The following is an 11,176-nucleotide window of genomic DNA, read 5'->3' as shown; positions in this document are numbered from 1 at the left end:
TGGCAAGCATAAGGGACGAAGACGGGGAAACATGTCGGATGCGATCATACCAGCACTAAAGCACCGGATCCCATCAGAACTCCGAAGTTAAGCGTGCTTGGGCGAGAGTAGTACTAGGATGGGTGACCTCCTAGGAAGTCCTCGTGTTGCATTCCTTTTATAATTATTTTTTGCGCCTTGTGACAAACATATCGCACGTGCGCGATATATATTAATCCCGTTATATTATTTTTGACGTTTGCGATATGTTTAAGCTCGATGCTCATTGCTCGCGCGTCTTGGGGCGGCTTTGTGGCGCGAAGAGCGCTTTCTGAAAGGGGTGGAAAAAACTCGTGTTGCTGCGGTATGGAGGGAGGGGTGGAAACCGTGGAAAACTCGTCTCCGTGATTGAGCGGGAGAGTAAGTAGTATAGGACATTATCCATTGTTAGGGAACGGTTGTAATGGTAGTGAGAATGTAGAATCGGAACGGTTGTAATGGTAGTGAGAATGTAGAATCGTCTTTGGAGCGGACCTGGGATTGGCAAGCATAAGGGACGAAGACGGGGAAACATGTCGGATGCGATCATACCAGCACTAAAGCACCGGATCCCATCAAAACTCCGAAGTTAAGCGTGCTTGGGCGAGAGTAGTACTAGGATGGGTGACCTCCTGGGAAGTCCTCCTGTTGCATTCCTTTTATAATTATTTTTTGCGCCTTGTGACAAACATATCGCACGTGCGCGATATATATTAATCCCGTTATATTATTTTTGGCGTTTGCGATATGTTTAAGCTCGATGCTCATTGCTCGCGCGTCTTGGGGCGGCTTTGTGGCGCGAAGAGCGCTTTCTGAAAGGGGTGGAAAAAACTCGTGTTGCTGCGGTATGGAGGGAGGAGTGGAAACCGTGGAAAACTCGTCTCCGTGATTGAGCGGGAGAGTAAGTAGTATAGGACATTATCCATTGTTAGGGAACGGTTGTAATGGTAGTGAGAATGTAGAATCGTCTTTGGAGCGGACCTGGGAGTGGCAAGCATAAGGGACGAAGACGGGGAAACATGTCGGATGCGATCATACCAGCACTAAAGCACCGGATCCCATCAGAACTCCGAAGTTAAGCGTGCTTGGGCGAGAGTAGTACTAGGATGGGTGACCTCCTGGGAAGTCCTCGTGTTGCATTCCTTTTATAATTATTTTTTGCGCCTTGTGACAAACATATCGCACGTGCGCGATATATATTAATCCCGTTATATTATTTTTGACGTTTGCGATATGTTTAAGCTCGATGCTCATTGCTCGCGCGTCTTGGGGCGGCTTTGTGGCGCGAAGAGCGCTTTCTGAAAGGGGTGGAAAAAACTCGTGTTGCTGCGGTATGGAGGGAGGGGAGGAAATCGTGGAAAACTCGTCTCCGTGATTGAGCGGGAGAGTAAGTAGTATAGGACATTATCCATTGTTAGGGAACGATTGTAATGGTAGTGAGAATGTAGAATCGTCTTTGGAGCGGACCTGGGAGTGGCAAGCATAAGGGACGAAGACGGGGAAACATGTCGGATGCGATCATACCAGCACTAAAGCACCGGATCCCATCAGAAGTTTGAAGTTAAGCGTGCTTGGGCGAGAGTAGTACTAGGATGGGTGACCTCCTGGGAAGTCCTCGTGTTGCATTCCTTTTATAATTATTTTTTGCACCTTGTGACAAACATATCGCACGTGCGCGATATATATTAATCCCGTTATATTATTTTTGACGTTTGCGATATGTTTAAGCTCGATGCTCATTGCTCGCGCGTCTTGGGGCGGCTTTGTGGCGCGAAGAGCGCTTTCTGAAAGGGGTGGAAAAAACTCGTGTTGCTGCGGTATGGAGGGAGGGGTGGAAACCGTAGAAAACTCGTCTCCGTGATTGAGCGGGAGAGTAAGTAGTATAGGACATTATCCATTGTTAGGGAACGGTTGTAATGGTAGTGAGAATGTAGAATCGTCTTTGGAGCGGACCTGGGATTGGCAAGCATAAGGGACGAAGACGGGGAAACATGTCGGATGCGATCATACCAGCACTAAAGCACCGGATCCCATCAGAACTCCGAAGTTAAGCGTGCTTGGGCGAGAGTAGTACTAGGATGGGTGACCTCCTAGGAAGTCCTCGTGTTGCATTCCTTTTATAATTATTTTTTGCGCCTTGTGACAAACATATCGCACGTGCGCGATATATATTAATCCCGTTATATTATTTTTGACGTTTGCGATATGTTTAAGCTCGATGCTCATTGCTCGCGCGTCTTGGGGCGGCTTTGTGGCGCGAAGAGCGCTTTCTGAAAGGGGTGGAAAAAACTCGTGTTGCTGCGGTATGGAGGGAGGGGTGGAAACCGTGGAAAACTCGTCTCCGTGATTGAGCGGGAGAGTAAGTAGTATAGGACATTATCCATTGTTAGGGAAAGGTTGTAATGGTAGTGAGAATGTAGAATCGTCTTTGGAGCGGACCTGGGAGTGGCAAGCATAAGGGACGAAGACGGGGAAACATGTCGGATGCGATCATACCAGCACTAAAGCACCGGATCCCATCAGAACTCCGAAGTTAAGCGTGCTTGGGCGAGAGTAGTACTAGGATGGGTGACCTCCTGAGAAGTCCTCGTGTTGCATTCCTCTTATAATTATTTTTTGCGCCTTGTGACAAACATATCGCACGTGCGCGATATATATTAATCCCGTTATATTATTTTTGATGTTTGCGATATGTTTAAGCTCGATGCTCATTGCTCGCGCGTCTTGGGGCGGCTTTGTGGCGCGAAGAGCGCTTTCTGAAAGGGGTGGAAAAAACTCGTGTTGCTGCGGTATGGAGGGAGGGGTGGAAACCGTGGAAAACTCGTCTCCGTGATTGAGCGGGAGAGTAAGTAGTATAGGACATTATCCATTGTTAGGGAACGGTTGTAATGGTAGTGAGAATGTAGAATCGTCTTTGGAGCGGACCTGGGAGTGGCAAGCATAAGGGACGAAGACGGGGAAACATGTCGGATGCGATCATACCAGCACTAAAGCACCGGATCCCATCAGAACTCCGAAGTTAAGCGTGCTTGGGCGAGAGTAGTACTAGGATGGGTGACCTCCTGGGAAGTCCTCGTGTTGCATTCCTTTTATAATTATTTTTTGCACCTTGTGACAAACATATCGCACGTGCGCGATATATATTAATCCCGTTATATTATTTTTGACGTTTGCGATATGTTTAAGCTCGATGCTCATTGCTCGCGCGTCTTGGGGCGGCTTTGTGGCGCGAAGAGCGCTTTCTGAAAGGGGTGGAAAAAACTCGTGTTGCTGCGGTATGGAGGGAGGGGTGGAAACCGTGGAAAACTCGTCTCCGTGATTGAGCGGGAGAGTAAGTAGTATAGGACATTATTCATTGTTAGGGAACGGTTGTAATGGTAGTGAGAATGTAGAATCGTCATTGGAGCGGACCTGGGAGTGGCAAGCATAAGGGACGAAGACGGGGAAACATGTCGGATGCGATCATACCAGCACTAAAGCACCGGATCCCATCAGAACTCCGAAGTTAAGCGTGCTTGGGCGAGGGTAGTACTAGGATGGGTGACCTCCTGGGAAGTCCTCGTGTTGCATTCCTTTTATAATTATTTTTTGCGCCTTGTGACAAACATATCGCACGTGCGCGATATATATTAATCCCGTTATATTATTTTTGACGTTTGCGATATGTTTAAGCTCGATGCTCATTGCTCGCGCGTCTTGGGGCGGCTTTGTGGCGCGAAGAGCGCTTTCTGAAAGGGGTGGAAAAAACTCGTGTTGCTGTGGTATGGAGGGAGGGGTGGAAACCGTGGAAAACTCGTCTCCGTGATTGAGCGGGAGAGTAAGTAGTATAGGACATTATCCATTGTTAGGGAACGGTTGTAATGGTAGTGAGAATGTAGAATCGTCTTTGGAGCGGACCTGGGAGTGGCAAGCATAAGGGACGAAGACGGGGAAACATGTCGGATGCGATCATACCAGCACTAAAGCACCGGATCCCATCAGAACTCCGAAGTTAAGCGTGCTTGGGCGAGAGTAGTACTAGGATGGGTGACCTCCTGGGAAGTCCTCGTGTTGCATTCCTTTTATAATTATTTTTTGCGCCTTGTGACAAACATATCGCACGTGCGCGATATATATTAATCCCGTTATATTATTTTTGACGTTTGCGATATGTTTAAGCTCGATGCTCATTGCTCGCGCGTCTTGGGGCGGCTTTGTGGCGCGAAGAGCGCTTTCTGAAAGGGGTGGAAAAAACTCGTGTTGCTGCGGTATGGAGGGAGGGGTGGAAACCGTGAAAAACTCGTCTCCGTGATTGAGCGGGAGAGTAAGTAGTATAGGACATTATCCATTGTTAGGGAACGGTTGTAATGGTAGTGAGAATGTAGAATCGTCTTTGGAGCGGACCTGGGAGTGGCAAGCATAAGGGACGAAGACGGGGAAACATGTCGGATGCGATCATACCAGCACTAAAGCACCGGATCCCATCAAAACTCCGAAGTTAAGCGTGCTTGGGCGAGAGTAGTACTAGGATGGGTGACCTCCTGGGAAATCCTCGTGTTGCATTCCTTTTATAATTATTTTTTGCGCCTTGTGACAAACATATCGCACGTGCGCGATATATATTAATCCCGTTATATTATTTTTGACGTTTGCGATATGTTTAAGCTCGATGCTCATTGCTCGCGCGTCTTGGGGCGGCTTTGTGGCGCGAAGAGCGCTTTCTGAAAGGGGTGGATGTCACACCCTAGCTAGTCATGCATTAGAGTGTTGCATCATGTTTACTCTTTCATCAGAAACTTGAAATGGGGATCTGTGAAACCCTCTGAATCATTTTGAAAATGACCCAAATAAAAATTTCTCCAAAAGGGTCCAAGAAAATGCTCATGTTGCTCTCTGAAAATATTGGACAGAGATAAAAATCAAACCAATATTTTTAGTGGCTCATGGACATTTATTTTGGGCATTTGGAATTAATGCATAAATATTTGCATTGAAAATATATTAATTATATATATTAATATATGTTCAAATATTATGCCATTTATAAAGGAGCTCTGGAATAATATATCTAGCTCCTGCAAAAATTGGCATAAGTTAAATAAATGATTTAATATATTATTTAAATCAAAACAAATGCCAGAAATTAGAAAACAGAAAAAAAATAAAAGGGAGAAGCTTACCTGGGCTCCTCCCTGTGCAGCCCATCCAGCTGGCCGGCCCAGCCAGCAGGCGGCCCAGCCCGTCTCCCTCCTCTGTCGTCTTCGTCCCGACAGAGGGAGGGGAGTGTGGCCGGCGCGCGCGCGCCACCACGCCACGCCACCTCTCTCCCTGCCTGCCTGCCCTCCCCTCCTCGCCTCGATGCCCCTGGACGACGCCACGCCTCCCCCCTGCTCTCTCTCACTCGCCCTCGGCTCTTCCCTCCTCTCCCTCGCTCTCTCTCTCACACAGCCGAACACCACCGTCGCCGCCGTTCGCCATAGCAGCCGTCTCCGGCCACCCCTCGCTCCCCCGACTAGCTCAGAAGCTCCGCCACAACCCCCTCTTCCTCCCCACCGCTCCACAGGCCTCCGGAAGCCCTGCATCGCCGCCACGTCGCCGTTCCCCTCTTCGGGCTCCGACCATCATCGCCGTCGAATTCGCCGTCTCCAGCGCGTCTCCGAGCCCGCTTCGACGCCCACTGCAACCGCGGTGAGCCCCCGAGTCGTTTCCCCCTTCTCCCCTGGTCTCTTTCGACCTCTAGGCCTTAGCCCCACCTTGGCCGAGAGCTCCACGCCGCCGGCGATGTCGCCGTCGTGGCCACGGTCACCGTAGCACCCAACCGAGCACACTATCGTGCTCCACGCCTCACTAGGAGCACGCAGCACGCACCAACGCCTCCCCAAACACCCTACAACGCCGACTCCGACCGCACCCGAACTCCGGCCGCCGCTCACAAGCTCGCCGTCGACGGTACCGGCCACCCCAGGCTCGGCCACCACCACCGTTCGACGCGCGGGAGCAAGAGCTCTCCAACGAGCCCAAGAACGGCCTTGCCCGTGCCCTGTAGCGCGATCCCGCATCGCGCCGCCGTCTCGGGCCTCGCCGGCGTCACGTCGCCGGTGGGTTTGACCCACTTTGACCACGGCAGGACCCCCCCTGAGTCCCTGACAGGTGGGCCCAGCCCTGTAGCTAATTAGGATTAGCGCTAACCACTGTTAGTTAACCCCCTGACACTGACCAGTGGGCCCCAGCGCCACTAACCCCTAATTAGGATTAAACTAACCCTGTTTAACCCCCCTGTCACTGACGTGTGGCCCCCACACGTCAGGTTTGACCCCAGCCAGCCGCAGTTGACTACTGACGTCATGCTGACGTCATGCTGGCGCAATAATTATAATTTCTGGATTTAATTTAAATCAGGAAATTCCAGAATATTATTTAAACTTCAAAAATTCATAACTTTTATTCTGTAACTCCAAATTGGACAAATTATATATGAAAAATGATCAGAAAAATCCAATCTATCCATCTGTACTATTTTCATGCATGATCAAACAAGTTAAATTGATGTTTCAAGCAGAACAAGGAAAAGCACTTTAAGAGGCCATGTTTGAGTTTGAAATTTGAATCTATGATTCAAATTTGTTCAAACCCTTCTGGTTTTAGTTGCATTAGCCCAACACACTCATATTGCTATGTTTCATGCATGCATCATATTGTTGCACATTGTTTGGTGATGGTTGTGTATCGGTGTCCTTTGCGACAGGTTCTGCCTCCGAGGAGTACCGTGATTACCCTAACGAAGAACCGTATCAGTGCATCGAACCATCAGGCAAGCAACCAACCATTTGATCATATCGATACAATCCCATGTTCTCGCTTCTGCTCTCTTTTACTGCATTAAGACAACGCGTTTCAAACTGCTGTGTGCTACGGTAGTTGAACCCATTTCCTCTGCATGACCTGTCATTGCCACAGTAACTAGATGAAACCCACTAGCATGTGTAGGAGTTGATTGAGCCATATGTATGTGTTGTTCCTACCTTGCTATGCCTGCTATGCTTAGAGTCGTGTCAGGTCTGGTTCATCTGGGTGATGGGCTAGAGTGAAATGTTTATGTCGGTAATGAGAGTGGTGTGGTGAACACGATTTGGTAAAGGTATCGATGAGAGGCCATGTAGGAGTACATGGTGGGTTGTTTCATTGAAGCCGACCTTAAGCACTGAGATCTGTATGTGTGATTTAAGAATCAGCTACTACCATGCATTGGGCCCGAAACCACTGGACCCTCTCGGCTTCTTATTCACCCTAGTTCTCCGTCCAGGAGTTGCAAGTAGTTTCTGGTGTTTGTAGCCTACTGGAGGCCGTGGACAGCGCTGACCGTAGGGGTGGGCTGTGATGCGGTAGGTACGTGGCACGGTGTACCGAATACCCGTTAGGTATCTCGGGAACCCTGTTCACATCGTTCGGGGCCGTATGGGAAACCTCGGCCGGACTCCCTGCGGATGGAACCTGAATAGGCGATAAACCTGGACTGGAGGCTTAGGTGATTAGGTAGGTCGTGGCCGACACCCACGTTGGGCTTCCGCTTGAAGGTTGCCGAGTACATGTCGTGTAAACGACGGTAAGTGGTGAGAGCGTGTATGAAGAAGTACACCCCTGCAGGGTTAACATGATCTATTCGAATAGCCGCGTCCGCGGTAAAGGACTACTTGGTTGCCTATACAGTTCATAGACAAGTAAATGGAAACTGTTAAAAGCCTCAAGATAAGTGTGAGTGCCGAGGATGGCTCTTCCGTAGGAAGACGGAGGTGGATCCTCGGTAGTGTATTGAATTGGTGAGTAGTGGACTCGTGTGCGCAAAACCATTTCAAGTTGGAGTCTCGTAGGATAGTCTAGCCAAGAGTCAAAGCTGGCTTGCTGCAATAGCTCCACCAACCCTTCTTGATAACATGCATGTATGTAGGATCTGATGTAAGTCTTGCTGAGTACCTTTGTACTCATGTTGCTATAATCTACATTTTTACAGAAGACGCTGCAACCCCTTCTGATGGGTTCTATGTAGACGTTGACATCAACGAGTAGGCTAAAGACCCAGGTGGTGACCCTGAGCTTGTGATGGACCACGTAGTATAGCTAGGCTTTCCAAGCCTCTTTTATTTTATTAGTTGTCTGTACTCAGACAAGTTACTTCCGCTGCTGGTTTGTATGACTGTATGACTTGTATGTGGGGTCGTGAGACCCGTACCTTTGTGTATGTTATGTATGGCTCACTGAGCCTTAAATAAGGTACTTGTGTCATAGAGTCATGTTGTGATGCTTCGTTGTATTTGCACATATCGAGCATATTGTGTGTATGATTGAAATGCTTGGTATGTGTGGGATCTGACTATCTAGTTGTTTATCTTTGGTAGCCTCTCTTACCGGGAAATGTCTCCTAGTGTTACCGCTGAGCCATGGTAGCTTGCTACTGCTCTGGAACACTTAGGCTGGCCGGCATGTGTCCTTCTTCGTTCCTGTGTCTATCCCTTCGGGGAAATGTCACGCTTTGAGTACCGGAGTCCTGTTAGCCCGCTACAGCCCGGTTTACCGGAGTCCTGCTAGCCCAGTGCTACAGCCCGGACCCACTTGCTGATGGCCGACACGTTCGAAGCTGGGTCATGAATGCCTGTCCCTGTAAGTCTGTGCCACTTTGGGTTTACGACTAGTCATGTCAGCCCGGGCTCTTTATCATATGGATGCTAGCGACACTATCATATACGTGAGCCAAAAGGCGCAAACGGTCCCGGGAAAAGGTAAGACGACACCCGTGGGGATACCGTGCGTGAGGCCGCAAAGTGATATGAGGTGTTACCAGCTAGATCGATGTGACATCGAGTCGGGGTCCTGACAGCGTTGGCATCAGAGCCGGACTGCCTGTAGGTTCTCCAAGCCAAACTGGTCGATGTTGAGTCTAGAAATTCTTTAGTTATATGTAGGGGAATTGTTAGTGGGATGGAACGTAAGGCTCTTTTTACTCCTTATACCTTATGACTTCTGATCTGAGTCAGTCCATTCTTCTACCGGGGGTTAAGGAATTAGGATCTATTCTCTCTATCAGGATCACGTGTTACTAATCAGTAGTACCTTATAAGTTTGATGGATACAAGCCTAGTTCAGTTCTACTACCACATTATGTTGTTAGAATGGATTCAGAACTTGGATATGATGATGTTGAATGTGTACGAAATCCTTTGTCAAATGTCTCAAAATCCTTCTTGAGCATTTACAGCTGTTATGCTGCCGAAATTTTGCTAGAAATTCTAATGCCTTTGCATTATGATTGTGCTTTCAGATGGCCACTCGCGACCTCAATCAAGTGGTTCGCCTGACTCGATGCCTAGATGTACCCGGCCATACTGCCAAGTTGGTCAGGGTAATGACTGAGGCTGGATACCGCTGGTATCCTGAGTACACGGTCGAAGAGCAATTCCGAGATTTTAATCAAAGCCAGTATCTCTGCACTGTCAGGATATTTCCATCTTATCCTGGATCCACCGAGCCTCTTCACTGCTCCTATGGACTCGGGGTTACTATTGAGATGGCTGTGCAAGACGCCGCCTACTCTATGATGACCATTATGCGAGTCAGATCTGGTTTATTTTGGGACTCTGACTTCCGGTATATGCCAGGATCACTTCCGGGAGCACAAGGGTATCTCCAGGCTATTTATGCTGACCCCACTCAGGAGGATTCACGGACTCGCACCAGTGCTGAGATGCTCGAGGATAAGGACCGTGAAAATCGGGCCTTAAGGTTAGAGCTCTTCAATACCCGTGCTGATCACTGGGCTACTTTGACTCGGTTCGCACCGGCGGTGCAAGCTGGATTCTCAGATATGCGCGATCTCTATCCTGTGAGATCTGCTCTGCCAGACGTGATGGTTTGGCGTGATGTAGGAGGCATCACCCCACCTCGCGGTCCCCGCAGGCCACCGTTTGTCGGTCCACGACCTCATCCTAGCCCCTATGGTCCACAAGCTCCGCGAGACCGTCTGTTTCCGGATGATCATGTTGAACTTCCAGGCTGTGGAGGTGACTTTTACGAGGACTACTACGGATCGGTCTGAGTTAGTGGTAGTATCACTAGTTTGCACTAGCTGTGTCGTCTATCGTCCTGCGTGACTCGTGGGATATGACCTAGTTGTACTCTTTCCGGAGATGTAGAAAAATAATGTATAGGAGCTTGGAATGTCTCCGATGAGATGTAATCCTCTTTTCACCGTAATAGTACTTTGTTTGGTCTTGTACTAAACCCTGTATGGTGTGTATGACGATGGAATAAAGAAGCAGTTTCTGTATCTACCATGTCATACGGATGATCATCTTGCATTTCGAGTCATTCCTTGCATTTTTATCCTATGTCGGAATTTTATCATCCTGACTAAATCATTGTCTTGTTTACCTAGGATGGTCAACACGCGCGCTAACCCTGCTTCTCAAGAGCAGGCCGAAGGCAGTGAAGCCAGGAATGAAAATCTGCCTCATCCTCCTTCACTAGCCGAGGTTATGATGGAAGCTGAGAGAAACAAGCGGGAGACAAACCGTTTGTTGGAGCGTACTAAACAGAATACAGCACACCATCAGAGGGCTAACGTGGTGTCACTCAGTGATTTTATCAAATTGCATCCACCCACGTTCCACCACTCCGTCGAGCCTCTCGACGCTGATGATTGGCTTCGCAGTATCTCTCACAAGCTGCGTTCCGCGTTAGTAGCTGAGGTTGACAAGGTCACCTTTGCTGCATATCATCTTGAAGGCCCCGCCAGTCTATGGTGGGAGAATTATGGAGCTATGCGCCCAGCGGGCCATGTCACTACTTGGGCTGAGTTCAGCGAGGCTTTCCGTGAACATCACATTCCGGAGGGTCTCATGGACCGTAAACGTGAAGAATTTTGCAGTTTCACCCAAGGCCGACTTTCTGTGGATGCCTATAGCAGGGAGTTTGGTAATCTCGCACGATATGCAACTGAGGAAGTGTCTACTGACGCCAAGAAGCAAGCAAGGTTCCGTAAGGGCCTTAGTCCTGAGCTTCGCCGCGACCTCCGTCTGCATGAGTGCACATCTTTTTCGAAACTTGTCAACAAAGCCATCAGTGCTGAAACTGGTCAGACTGACTATGACGCAACACGCAAGCATGGACGTGATATGGGTTCCTCATC

At 48.9% G+C, this 11,176-nt stretch overlaps 10 non-coding genes across 10 annotated transcripts; all 10 read left to right on the top strand.

The window, feature by feature from the left end:
• The first annotated feature begins 36 nt into the window (after nt 1-36).
• LOC119348318 lies at nt 37-155 on the top strand. Its single transcript, XR_005168884.1, has one exon. It is a non-coding gene; the product is annotated as a 5S ribosomal RNA (ribosomal RNA).
• A 401-nt stretch (nt 156-556) lies between these two features.
• On the top strand, nt 557-675 carry LOC119348321. The gene has a single exon (XR_005168887.1). It is a non-coding gene; the product is annotated as a 5S ribosomal RNA (ribosomal RNA).
• Nucleotides 676-1,042: 367 nt separating this feature from the next.
• Nucleotides 1,043-1,161, top strand: LOC119348324. The gene has a single exon (XR_005168890.1). It is a non-coding gene; the product is annotated as a 5S ribosomal RNA (ribosomal RNA).
• Nucleotides 1,162-1,528: 367 nt separating this feature from the next.
• On the top strand, nt 1,529-1,647 carry LOC119348320. Its single transcript, XR_005168886.1, has one exon. It is a non-coding gene; the product is annotated as a 5S ribosomal RNA (ribosomal RNA).
• A 367-nt stretch (nt 1,648-2,014) lies between these two features.
• Nucleotides 2,015-2,133, top strand: LOC119348317. The gene has a single exon (XR_005168883.1). It is a non-coding gene; the product is annotated as a 5S ribosomal RNA (ribosomal RNA).
• Nucleotides 2,134-2,500: 367 nt separating this feature from the next.
• On the top strand, nt 2,501-2,619 carry LOC119348326. Its single transcript, XR_005168891.1, has one exon. It is a non-coding gene; the product is annotated as a 5S ribosomal RNA (ribosomal RNA).
• Nucleotides 2,620-2,986: 367 nt separating this feature from the next.
• Nucleotides 2,987-3,105, top strand: LOC119348323. Its single transcript, XR_005168889.1, has one exon. It is a non-coding gene; the product is annotated as a 5S ribosomal RNA (ribosomal RNA).
• A 367-nt stretch (nt 3,106-3,472) lies between these two features.
• LOC119348316 lies at nt 3,473-3,591 on the top strand. Its single transcript, XR_005168882.1, has one exon. It is a non-coding gene; the product is annotated as a 5S ribosomal RNA (ribosomal RNA).
• A 367-nt stretch (nt 3,592-3,958) lies between these two features.
• LOC119348322 lies at nt 3,959-4,077 on the top strand. The gene has a single exon (XR_005168888.1). It is a non-coding gene; the product is annotated as a 5S ribosomal RNA (ribosomal RNA).
• A 367-nt stretch (nt 4,078-4,444) lies between these two features.
• LOC119348319 lies at nt 4,445-4,563 on the top strand. Its single transcript, XR_005168885.1, has one exon. It is a non-coding gene; the product is annotated as a 5S ribosomal RNA (ribosomal RNA).
• Nucleotides 4,564-11,176: the final 6,613 nt, after the last annotated feature.

The sequence above is a fragment of the Triticum dicoccoides genome, unplaced genomic scaffold (genome assembly GCF_002162155.2).
Source record: "Triticum dicoccoides isolate Atlit2015 ecotype Zavitan unplaced genomic scaffold, WEW_v2.0 scaffold88434, whole genome shotgun sequence".
Lineage (NCBI taxonomy): Eukaryota > Viridiplantae > Streptophyta > Magnoliopsida > Poales > Poaceae > Triticum > Triticum dicoccoides.
The sequence above is the reverse complement of the archived record's forward strand: the minus strand, read 5'-3'. Positions and strand labels throughout refer to the sequence as shown.